Source organism: Stegastes partitus, unplaced genomic scaffold (genome assembly GCF_000690725.1).
Source record: "Stegastes partitus isolate 25-593 unplaced genomic scaffold, Stegastes_partitus-1.0.2 Scaffold79, whole genome shotgun sequence".
NCBI lineage: Eukaryota > Metazoa > Chordata > Actinopteri > Pomacentridae > Stegastes > Stegastes partitus.
The window spans coordinates 200,458-212,281 of NW_007577810.1; positions in this window are offsets into that span (position 1 = coordinate 200,458).

Genomic DNA, 11,824 nt, shown 5'->3' on the forward strand with positions numbered 1-11,824 from the left:
GACGTAGATATCGGCGGGTCAGGGGATATGTACCCCTTAATATTTCAATACTGCGTGTCTCTCTTCTTTAATGGAGGCTGTTTTAGTCATCACATACTTTTGGCTCTAACTTTTTGATGCAATCTAAAACGCAGTGTACTGCGCTGAGCGCTCCATTTGCACCTTCCTTCACTTTTGTGAAGATGCTAAAAAGAAAGCCGCTGAGACTGCCATGCCCCCAGCCATTCTTGCGCTACCTTGGAACATGGCCTTAATTAACATATTGAACTGCTCCGTTTTCAAAAGGTCATTTTGTCTACCTTTCACAATTCAAAGATTTTGCATAACATATTTCCACATCAAGTCAGCAATGTGCTCCTTTCTTTTTTTTAAAATGGCAAACTATACACTGTGGGTTTTCTCCTTTTCAAGTACTCGTGTAACCTCCGTGTGCGCGGCTTTCATGTCGGTACACCTTTTAATCATTATTATATCAAAACTGGATGAGTGGGTTTTATTCCTGCCTGTCTGCTGTTGTTGTCGTAATCGTGCGGAATAGATTAGCAGAGAAAAACTTATTGTGCCTCGCGTGAGAAATGACAGACCTCTGTGTACACTGACCCTGACTCAGCTTCCTGCTGCTTACTCAGTGTCTCTAAATGGATTAAGTTGTCAGTTGGACAGCCCATCTGAGATTTTTAATATCCAGCCTGAGGTATATCAAGCAAACGTCTGCCAAATGGTATCAGAGGGATTAACTTCGGTTTTATTGCAACTTTCTCTCTCTCCCTTTTCTCATCTAAGATATGGTCATGCCCTCTATGATTCCTGGAGGGTGTTTGACTTGTACATTAATAACACATTGAGGAGACTGAATAAAAATACAATCCATGAGCTCCAGAGTGAATATTACATTTTATACCTTTAACTTACAGCATAAGTGAGATAGAGAAATTTAAAAACATGGCTACATTTATTACCTTTTTAGTCCAGCTTCAGATTTTGGGCAGGTTTCCATTAGGTTGTGTCGTTTCCACCCGACTAAAACTCGGATACGAATGGGGGGGAAAAGAGGAAAAAACAAAACACAGGAGAATATCGAAGGGCTTAATGGATTTGGGAAGAGACACAAAACTGACCAGAAGCTTATTGACCTTAAGGGAGAGGACGCACGGCTCATTGGACCGTAAGTGACACCCACCTTTCCTTGTATGCAATAACCGCCAATTTCAGCCTCTTTGCAGGGATTCATTCTCTTTGAATGGACCTTGAACACTTCCTTGTCTTCCTTTGTCCATGGTGCTGAAGCACTGTCCACAGTGCTGAAATTTCACACAGCATAGGCTTGAAGAGCAGAGAGAAGTCTGCGACAGTGCATTTGGTCCTGTTTCATCATATTAGGCGTCCACAGAGAGAGAGGCATGTCAGTTGCTTGTGTGTGTTTGTGGATTTCCTTTCTTTGGGCAAATGTGTTTGGTTTGTTGAGCTTGTTTTGTTTGTGCTTGTTTGTGAATCTGTGTGTGTTTGTGTGGGTGTATGTATGTGTGTGAGGGGGCGCTTTTATACCACGAAAATATCTTGTAACAGTTGCCACTGTTCGTGACAGAGCCATAAACCAAAAAAACCCTGAATACAAATTACTGTAAAAAGTTTTTCATTTCCACTGTAGGCGTTTTAGTTTGTCAGTTTTAAACTGAAAAAAACCCCACAACAAAACCCAGTGTGCTTTCCACAGGTCAGTTAGCTGTGGCTTATTAGATAATGTCTGAAAATCCAGAAAGAAAAATGCACACATTCTTAAACTATTTCATCACCACAGGGGGTTCTGAGTATTGGCTTTTGAAACATATAAAGATTTATTTTTTGCAGGGATATGTGCATTTTTAGGGGGCTGGCAATTTCCTAAAGCTTAACAATTCCTGTAATTTTCTCAGCTCCCTTCGTACAAGGAACTATAGAATTTGGTTCTAACAATACATTGAAAACACAGTCATTTTTTTTATGTTTCTTTATTCCACAGTCCATTCAAAAATCCAGTTTTTATAGTGCAAAAATGAAGCACTCAAACAAAATAAAGACACAATACAAAGGAATAAGAACCACAAACACTCCATCATTCCACGTATGGTGGCATAAACAAATGCTAATCACATTACTTTGGGCGCAAAAGACAAAAATAACAGAATATCTTCGGTAAATAGTTAGTTTACTGATTCATCATGACACTTTATTGAACAAAGTTAAACAGGAATATATAGAAAATGCAAGTCACAAATAGATTAGGGGAAAGAAATAGAAATGAGAGAGAGCCATATAATAATCCTACTTATCATTATATCATCTATAATTTAATATATCACTTATTTTACTTTCTCTGGCTATTCACACTGCTCAAGAGAGTGACAACAAAAGCAATGTTGTCCTTTGACTCCTACAGTCACTCGGGCACAAATTCAAACATTAGTGATACCCTTTAATTTAACCCTTTCCACCCTGCATGTCCTTATGCTGGGACCAGCCTGTATCTATAATTAAAACACAAACTGATGCAGTTTTTACAATGTTATTGAGTGTGACACATTCACAGAAGAGGCCAGCTGGTGCTACTTTGATTTAAATAGATGTAGTATTTGTTGTACTTCTATCTGTCATGTCAAATTTGGTGGAGTTGCAGTTGAGATATTTCAGATTTGTGTACTGACTTGTTATAAGGCTTTCTAATTTACAGTCTGAGTAGGTGGAAGCAAAAATGTCCACAGTATTCAGATCTCGCTCTGACCTGGTGATGGGAACAAGAAGATTCTATTTAAAAATTCTCCCGAGCGTCTCTTGTCCATAGAGCCCAAGGTTTCTCATTTTGACCTCACAAGTCGTGGAGCTGTGGCTGACTGAATTTGGGGATGCTTTCTCAGGTGGAAATTAAAACAAAGAAAAGAAAAACAAAGTACAACAAAAAGTGTTTTGTGTCTCCTAAGTCAAGTTTTAGATTAAACGATAAAACAGATAAAAAGACAATACAAAAGATGTCATAAGATGTCAGAAGTGATAACAAAACCAAAGGAAAGAAACAAACTGGTCACATAGAGAAGCTAATCCAGGTAAAATAAGTGAAACCAATCAAATAAGAACAAAGACAGAGAGTTATTAGGGGTTTGTAAAGAAAAATCAAGTCATTTTGTATGTGAAGATTCTCAGTCATTCGGGTCATGATTATTCTTGTCGGTCAGTCATAACAACTGGACTTGCCGGAGTTTCTTGAAGACGTTTCACCTCTCATCCAAGAGGCTTCATCAGTTCTGACTGACTTGTTGGGAGTCCCAGATACTTATATCCTTAAGGAGCCATTAATACTTGAGTTTTGGTTTCAACTGGGGGTTTGTTGCTCCTCCCCCTGCCACAATGGGATTCCGTTAAGGTCTTTTGAGGCTAGGTCTGAGTGTGGTTTCATCCTCCTGCAAGTCATTTTGCTGGAATGTATAGTCCTTATCTAGTTACTGATTGCAGATTTCCAGATCATTTTCCATAACAGAACATCTTAAGACTCCTCATAAAAGTTTGAAAGTATCCATAGCATTAGATTGGTCTTGGCTAAATTAGCAACAGTTGTACTGATCTTGTATCTAACTCGAGTTTATCCATAAAACCTCATCAGGATCATATGGTTAGGGTTTGATCAGGACTGATCGACAGCTGATGCAGGGAAATACACATCATCACCTTTTTCCTACCGAGTCTTTTGTGCCGTAACCAGCACTGTATTAAAACATGAGTTTAGACAAGGTCCCATTCCTCATACAAGCTTAGAGAAAAGAAAAAATGCTTCAGGATCTTTATTTGTTGGAAAATGTGTCTCAGTCATTGAGTAGTTCTATGCTCTTTGTAAAATACAGCTACACAGGGAAGCAAAGTTTGACTCTTTGTGTTACAAAGTCTTTTCTAGGGAACTTTCTTTAAAGACCCCCTCTGGTGAAAATCAAGTTTTTTATCTTGTTATCGTGTCCATATGGTGTTTTTTTTATTTGCAAGAAGACACAGCACGAGAAAAATAGGCAGTTAACGCTATTGATGAGCATTTCTACCTTGAAACTGCAACATATTACTGCAAGTCTGAAAAAATAGCCTTCCAGGGGGTCATGTTAGAAACCTGAGGAAACTCCTGTTAACTTCATGGGCTTTCTGTTGTATTATTCCTTTGTAGAGTTGGTTTCCAGTTTGAACATGTGTGATTGAGTTACTCCAATACTACAACTTGCCATCTAAGTCATTGTAAGGCAGGAAGGGATTATTTTTATGGAAAAAATACGTCTTAAAATGTAATTTTGATACACAGATGAGTTTTTGGGGGTTTAAAATTACACCTACAGGACATGTAAACTGGACACATACACTTTAAGAAAAGTTTTAGGTTAAAGTTACTGAAGTCAAAGGGAAAGCAAGAAAAATAAGGATGTGTCAGTGAAAAGCTTGAATCCCAGTATACAGTCACCACTGACTTTATTACTGACTTTAGAGATAATGTACATTTGAGTCACAATATGAAACATTCTCTATCGTAGAGCCAAAAAATTAAAAAAGGGAGCCAAGTCTCAAACAACAGATACCCCATCAATAATTGCTTAAACATCCTTAAAGTGAGACAAGCAATACACGTCAAAATCCATAAAATATGCAAAATACTCAGAAAGAAAATCTCTCCTCCACAAAGGTTTTTTTTTTCAAAAAAGCAAATACTTAAAACTGCATTATTTACACAGCATTAATGAGACAAAGAAGCAAAATGTCACCTGTAGCTTACAAAACAATACAGTTAGAAGCATTAAAGCTAACTACATGTCTACAGTTGATGTGTTAAAGTGCTTGTAGAAGTTGTTGGAAAAGATCCATAAGACATACTGCAGGCAAATCATCAGAAGCAAAAGCAGCTATTTGAAATAGTCTACTTTGTTTCAATCCACTGCGAATTTTTCTTGCATGAAATACCTCAAGGACACCTTTATGCAGCTCCCACCCACAGATCTGCGCTCTCCTTGTCTCACAACACTCAAGGTAATTTATTTAATACATTGCAAAATCATTTATCATTTTTAAGGACTGACAAGAACAAGGCAGCAGCAGCAAAGGCTACATGATTCTTCATGGTAATGAAAGAGTCTGATTAGTATCAACTGTCTTGCAGTTTTAAAAGCAGTGGGGGAAATAAACATTAGGGATTCTTGCTATGCAGCCAAGGCAGCTCAGGCATTGATGGCAATCTCTTTCAGGAATGCGTATGAGTGTTTTCACAGCGTCTGAGTCTTTGTCGAACTTCTCGCAGCTGGAGTTCAGCTCATTCTATATTTTGAACTGAACTGACTGCATAACATTAATAAGAACACATATGGGTTTTGTACGCGTTTACCTTTAAACATGAAGGATCTCCCACTATACACATAGTTAACCATTCTTCAGCATTCTCTAGCATCTGGGGAAAATAACAAACAGTATAGTCTTTTAAAGATATATTGCTGAAAATACTCCTTTGGGGACAATATGGACACTGTTAAAATGTACATTTAGATCCAAATTTTTTTACATCATTCACACGGATTTTACATTTTCTGTAAATGATGTGATTTGAGGCTCGCTCAAATTTACAGTCTGTTTTTGAAGTTTCTAACACCATTTTATAATCATATAGTATATTATTATATATGACAAAAAACAGTATTTTCTTTTAAAGAATAAGGCCATCACTTGTGAATCTACAGCAGGACTGTATTTTCATAGGGTTTTGTGAGAAAAACCACACAAAGAAAATTCATTTTACACCCAGATTTCATTATAACAAGGCCTTTCTGTTATACATAAGGTCTCTGCTAGTAATTATGCAACACAAATGCATTTTTAACAGCTGGAAATCATCTTTGCACTCAGTGAAAATGTTGGTCAAAAATGCCCCTAAATCAGTGCTGGTAGCTATCAACGCTCATGCTGTTTCCATTGTCCTTATGTCAAGATGACATAGCGTCTCACCTGTCCTATTTCAGGTTGACCCATCGGATATCATTACGGGTGGCCGACAACTGTGAAAGTGTCAAACAATAATTGATGTCGTGGAATGGGTGTTGCCGAAGCTGTACATCATCTGATCTCAGCCAACTTACCTTTTTATGATAGTGCATTACAGAATATAATAAAGCAGCAGCATCCGAATTAGGACTGTCTGCAGAAATGCTTGTTGTAACTGTAAATTATGCTGTTAAATATAGATTAAATTCAAAAGTGCTTTTGCGTGACATATTACCATATCTTTTATGAATAAAGAGGCCAATGCATTGAACTTCTAGATAATCTAAATGCAGACATGGCCTAGCTTGTGCTCTTTTATTTAAACATTTTCTCCCTGTGGCTTTTACAGTGACTCTGCAGGTAAACTGCCTACAGAGTCACAACTTATACGTAGCTGTTTATGGTTCTAAATGTCATCCGCTGTTGCAGTCCTCTGGTACAGGGTCTTATTCTGCTGTGCCAGCATCCCTGGGACTGCCATTAAATGGAGCTGAGCTGCTGGAAATTATCTCCTCTTTCTGCTGATGAACTAATTGTACTCGTATGCTGTAATAACACCATTAAAATGTAATACACTTGGGATCATTACCTCACATTTGACATAGTTGCAGGACAAAGAAAGGAAAACAAGTGCTTCAGTTACAACAGTGTTTACACTCATGATGAAATCCGCTTTGCAAATCAGGTAAAACTATCTCTCTCAGCGGAATAAGTGACTATAAAGGAGGTGAGTTTCCCCTCTTCATTGTTGAAAATTGTCCTCCATGGGCACGCTAAATAATCAGATAAAATAGGGGGAGAAAATTCAAGTATTTCATTGTAGAATTACAGATAAGCAGTAATCTGAAGTTCATGCACAAAAAAAAGACACATCCGACTGCTACAAGTTGAACGATAAAGCGCTGTCATCTCAGGCTTTGATGAAAGATCTTTCATTTTCTTGGTTACTAATGGAAATCCTCAGTGTCAGTGAAGCCCTCATTTTAATTTCTGCTTTTAATTTATCATATCATTTCTTTAGGGCCAGGATAATGAAATGTTTGCCTAAATATTCTTCTCTTTTTAGGGATTTTAAATTAAAATTGCATTCATCTGTCTTAGCTTATTTATTAAATTAAACACACTATTTTAGGCAACAAAAACTATCATTGCACACCCTCTTACCCTTCCTACACTTGTGCAAGCAGACGCACACATTGCCAGAGACGAACAAATATAATGTTATGTGGCAGACTCTTTTACAAAAAACAAAAAGAAATGAAAAGAAAACCTCAATGGAACTGAAGAAAACTAAGGCTACATCCACAGTAATATAGCATTTTAGCCCTGTTCCAGAAATATTGTCCGTGTAAACTAACACACCTGACAACACATATCACTCATCTACAAATGAACCAGTTGGTTGTTCAGTTGTCAAAAGTACTATTGAGGAAGAGCAGCAATTGTAAAAAGTAAGACCAGCGATTTTCTTAACTGCACAACAGCTACTAGTAGAGACAACAATGTCAGCAACACCTGTAATTTGTTATCTATGTTGACCTAACCAACAGCAGTCAAAGCTGATGTCTTAGTTTTCTTCTGGAAAAAGGTCAAGTGATGGAGTCTGACAAATCAGGGAACAACATGTAGTGACAGCTAAGGTCCAGTTAGAAGGTAAACGTGGGTGTCTGCGGCATTGTTTCCAAAATTCTGGAGTAGCGTGGAAACAAGACATAAACTTAGTCATAGATGCATTTCAAAATGAAACTGTGTTAGCGTGGATGTAGCCGAACAGAATACGTTTTATTTTCTTTCCAAAGCTTGCCAGATTATCTGCCATTTAGTGGCATTAGCTTCCAAGGCCTTTGAACAAAGCTCAGCCAGACAGCAGGGATTGTGGTTGTAATAAAGTGCCAGAATTTTCATAGTGTGGCAGCGGGGGAGGGACCTTGGAAAGTCTAATGAATTCAGATGTGAGAAAACTTTGGTTTTGTCTTTACATGAATAGGCAAGATGCAATAACACCACAACCTTGGAGGGATTCACCTGATTAACAAGTGATCAAACAGCTCCATCCATCCATCCATCCAGCCATCCATCCATCCATCCGTCCATCCATCCATCCGTCCATCCATCCATTTTAGAGGCTCAGCTCCTGCAGCTCCCTGTTTAAACAGGCAGATACCTTGAAGCTCAAACTTGTCAGCTTTTCAGTTTTTATAAAGTCCCTCTTTGATACTTTGCCAGTGTGTGTGTGTGTGTGTGAATGCAGTAACACCACGTTATCAATACGAATCTGTTTTGTATGATTTCAGTGCTTCCCAATCTTTTTGACCTGTCAGATAAAATCAAAGATCCCTTCATTTACCCACTGTGTTTATTTGAACTAATGTTATTTACACTATTGATTTTATAAAAGTGGATATGGCTACAACACATTTTCCATGCAGTTTAACTGTCAGTGTTTAGATTAGGGAGGAATTTCTTTTAACAGTCAATTCATGATTTGAAGAATATCTTCAACTTTTTATTTGTTGCTTTTAGCCATTTATAATTTTTTATCTATATGTTTCCATCATTTCGTCCACTGATTTAAATAATTTTTGTTAAACAGTTCACTCAATCTTAACCATTTATCTATTATTTAAATAACAATAACCATTCAGATTTTAAACTGTTTCAACTGCCATCTATAGCGTAACTGTTTAACTTTTTTAACCATTTAATTTACAAGAGGTAATTAAACTGTTAATTGAGTACTGAACTGTTCATTCACTGTTTAAGCTTTCATATATCTTAGTTAATGCCAACTCGTAACAATGAACACTTAATCATTAGATGTAGTTTTCACTGCTGACTCAATAAATATATCTTTAAAAAATATATATATCTCTTTTTCTTCCAATTCAGTTACGCTACGATCTCAAGGCATACCTCCGGCAACTGCAGAGGCGCCCCCAAAGGCATCAGTGCACCCGGTTAGGAATCACTGATTTAAACAAAATGAAGGGTCGCGCACTAGTCTATTCATATGTGAAAACCAGTGTTACAACAAAAGCAACAGAAAGTAATTAAAGCTAGCAATTAACAGATTTGCACTTGATTAGTTTTAAACAGTATTTTCCTCTATGTATTTCCTGCTGCGTATTTAAATCAGCATTCAATGACCAGTACATTACTTTTTTTTTTTTTTTTATAGGAGCAAAACATAAAGACTCCTCTGAATCAAATACAATTTAAGTGCAATTTATTTAGAGGCCCTTATCAGTTAAATTATGCTGTTTTTCTGTTTAGGGAATCCAGGTGCAATCCCTGAAGGGGGTGGAAGTGAATCTGTTTCTTAATTTATTTATGTAAACTTGGCCTTCCTCCAGTTGCAGCAGATGATTTCATTTGTCTGAGCAGAGTGCCTGATATAATAGGATTACAATCTGGCTGTTGGAAAATTGTCTGTGGACCTCTGTGTTTCTGAAGGCTTGAGCAGGTCTATTAGACGGTGATGGCATCTTCATATTTTTTATTCTTCAGCTTTATTTGGTATTAAAGTACATAAAACATCATGTCAGTCAAGCTGTTATTATGAGTAAAAAAATACTTTTGAGGTCAGAGATGCTACGTGGGGCTATTCATACAAAAAAATTGTTTTCATCAATGAAGTTGAAGCATATAAGCAAAACTAGATGTTTTGGTCCAACCTATCCAGTTGGCATTGTTTTTCTTTGGAGCCTTTCTTAGTTAAAAACACCTGCTTACTTTTTCTGTAAATTAGACTAATGAGGCTGGCAACACTAAAGTAAAACTGTAAAGCTGCTGGCCAGAAAAACAAAACAGTGAGTGGAAAAACTTTGTTTTCATTTTTATATGCAACCTACTTTATATTGCGCATAGCTAGTCAATGTCAAACCAACTGGAAATAACAATTAAGCCACATGGACGTGTCACAAACTGCCGTTCCTTGCATGGTCACTTGAAGTTGGCTCTAGAAGTGAGTCATCCCCATAGACCCCCATATTCAACCTTACAGCAAAATAAACACATTTACAGACTGGTGCAAAAATGGCTTTGGTCTCTTTTGCTAATTTCTTTGTTCATGATACCTGTATGTGGGGTGAATTTTCATATAACTCACTCGTTTTAAATGTATCAAGAATTAAAACTATGCATAGCCATGGACACTTTTAGTGACAGGTGGTCACAAGCACAGGAGCATGGGCCTTATCAGCTCCACTTAGTCTCCACCTCTGTGTCCATTTTTGGATTAGCCAGGAGTTCAGAGGACTTGGTCTGGCTAAACTGGTCTTTAGGGATATCTATGGGTTTGTCCATCTTTATATACAATTCGTGTATCACTAATAGCATATTGCAGCTTTAACAAAGTATATTCAGGAAGCACAAAGCCTCTATCTTTGGCACTGCAGCATATTGTAATTAGTATCTGCAAATGAAAATCTGAGTTTAAATGGCGAAATCAGAACTTCCCCCATATCTCCTCTTAGGAGATGTTTCTCTGTGCTCCACCCTACTAGCAAACTGGCAGTGCATCATGGAGCAGAAAGCTCTGCTTTTAAAAAGGATGAGAGAAAAACCCAGGATTTCTGTCCAGTCTCTCACTTGCCTAGTGATAATTTATGATAATGAATTCTTCCTAATCCTAACTTACAAAAAAACACCAAAAATGCACCACCGCTGGGCACTGTGCACTGCCAGCCCTGCACCTTAAGTGACCACATTAGCACTCCTTCTACCTGTTATGATTCACCATTGCCAGAGAAGCCAACATGGAAATGAGGTTCAGCAGAGAAAGTCTAATCAGACCTCGTCTCTCCAAGGCATATTCAGATGAAGGGCTCCCTGGAGACATTTTGGAGGCTGCAGGAATGTCCTGGGATTAAGTAAAACTTTTCTTTTACACCAGGGACACATCCACACAGAGCACCGCATGCTGCTCTATGAATGTAAGACTAGCTCTGATCTACCACTCAGTATATTATGTTCAAATGCATGTCTCTGTTTCACATTCTGTATTTTACTGAAGTATGTTGGTGTCGATACTATTTCTACTGATTGTAACATGGCCATCACTCTCCTGTGTTTCTCTCTTTGTGGCTGACGAAGTAGACTTATTCATTTGTTACTTATTACTCCAAAATGACCGCCCTGACTGAGTGTGTTATTGGATGTACTATGATTGATAATGTTGAGAATAATTGCATTTTATTGTCTAAGCCTTACTTGCTTTTTGGTCTTTGTCAGTGAAATCTCATCTGACTGCTTATTCATCTTGATATGTTTTTTTTTAAGCATTTTCAAAAAGTAAGCAAGTTTAAATATAATGTTTCAGCTATTTTTTTTTGCCTCCAGGACACACAACAGAGCACAATGCCAAATAATCCTTGAGCTAATACACTAGTCAAAGAGTATCTGCAGGGATCTGGCATATACCTTTATGTTAAAATTAAGCACTGCTGTCATCTTACCAGCAACATACTGCACAGAACTGTGCATGAGTGAGTGCACAGAGTAGCAAAGGAGACAGGGATCTACATTTTATTCCCCAGGCTACCTGTTCTGAAACACAAGCTCAGATACGCAAACAGGGTGAGACCCGAGGAACAAGGAGGGTGAAAATATCTTGCAGGCGGAAGATATGACATGATAGATGAGCTGCGAACAGAAATGAGGAGCAAATAGAGGAAAACAGCTTGTAAGCGCTCGTCTCTAAATAGACTGAGGGGCTCGTTTTCTATTTTCTGTTTTGCTGCCATTTGAGCAAACAACACACCGTGAAAGTTTGTGCTGCCTCATCCCTGCAGACACA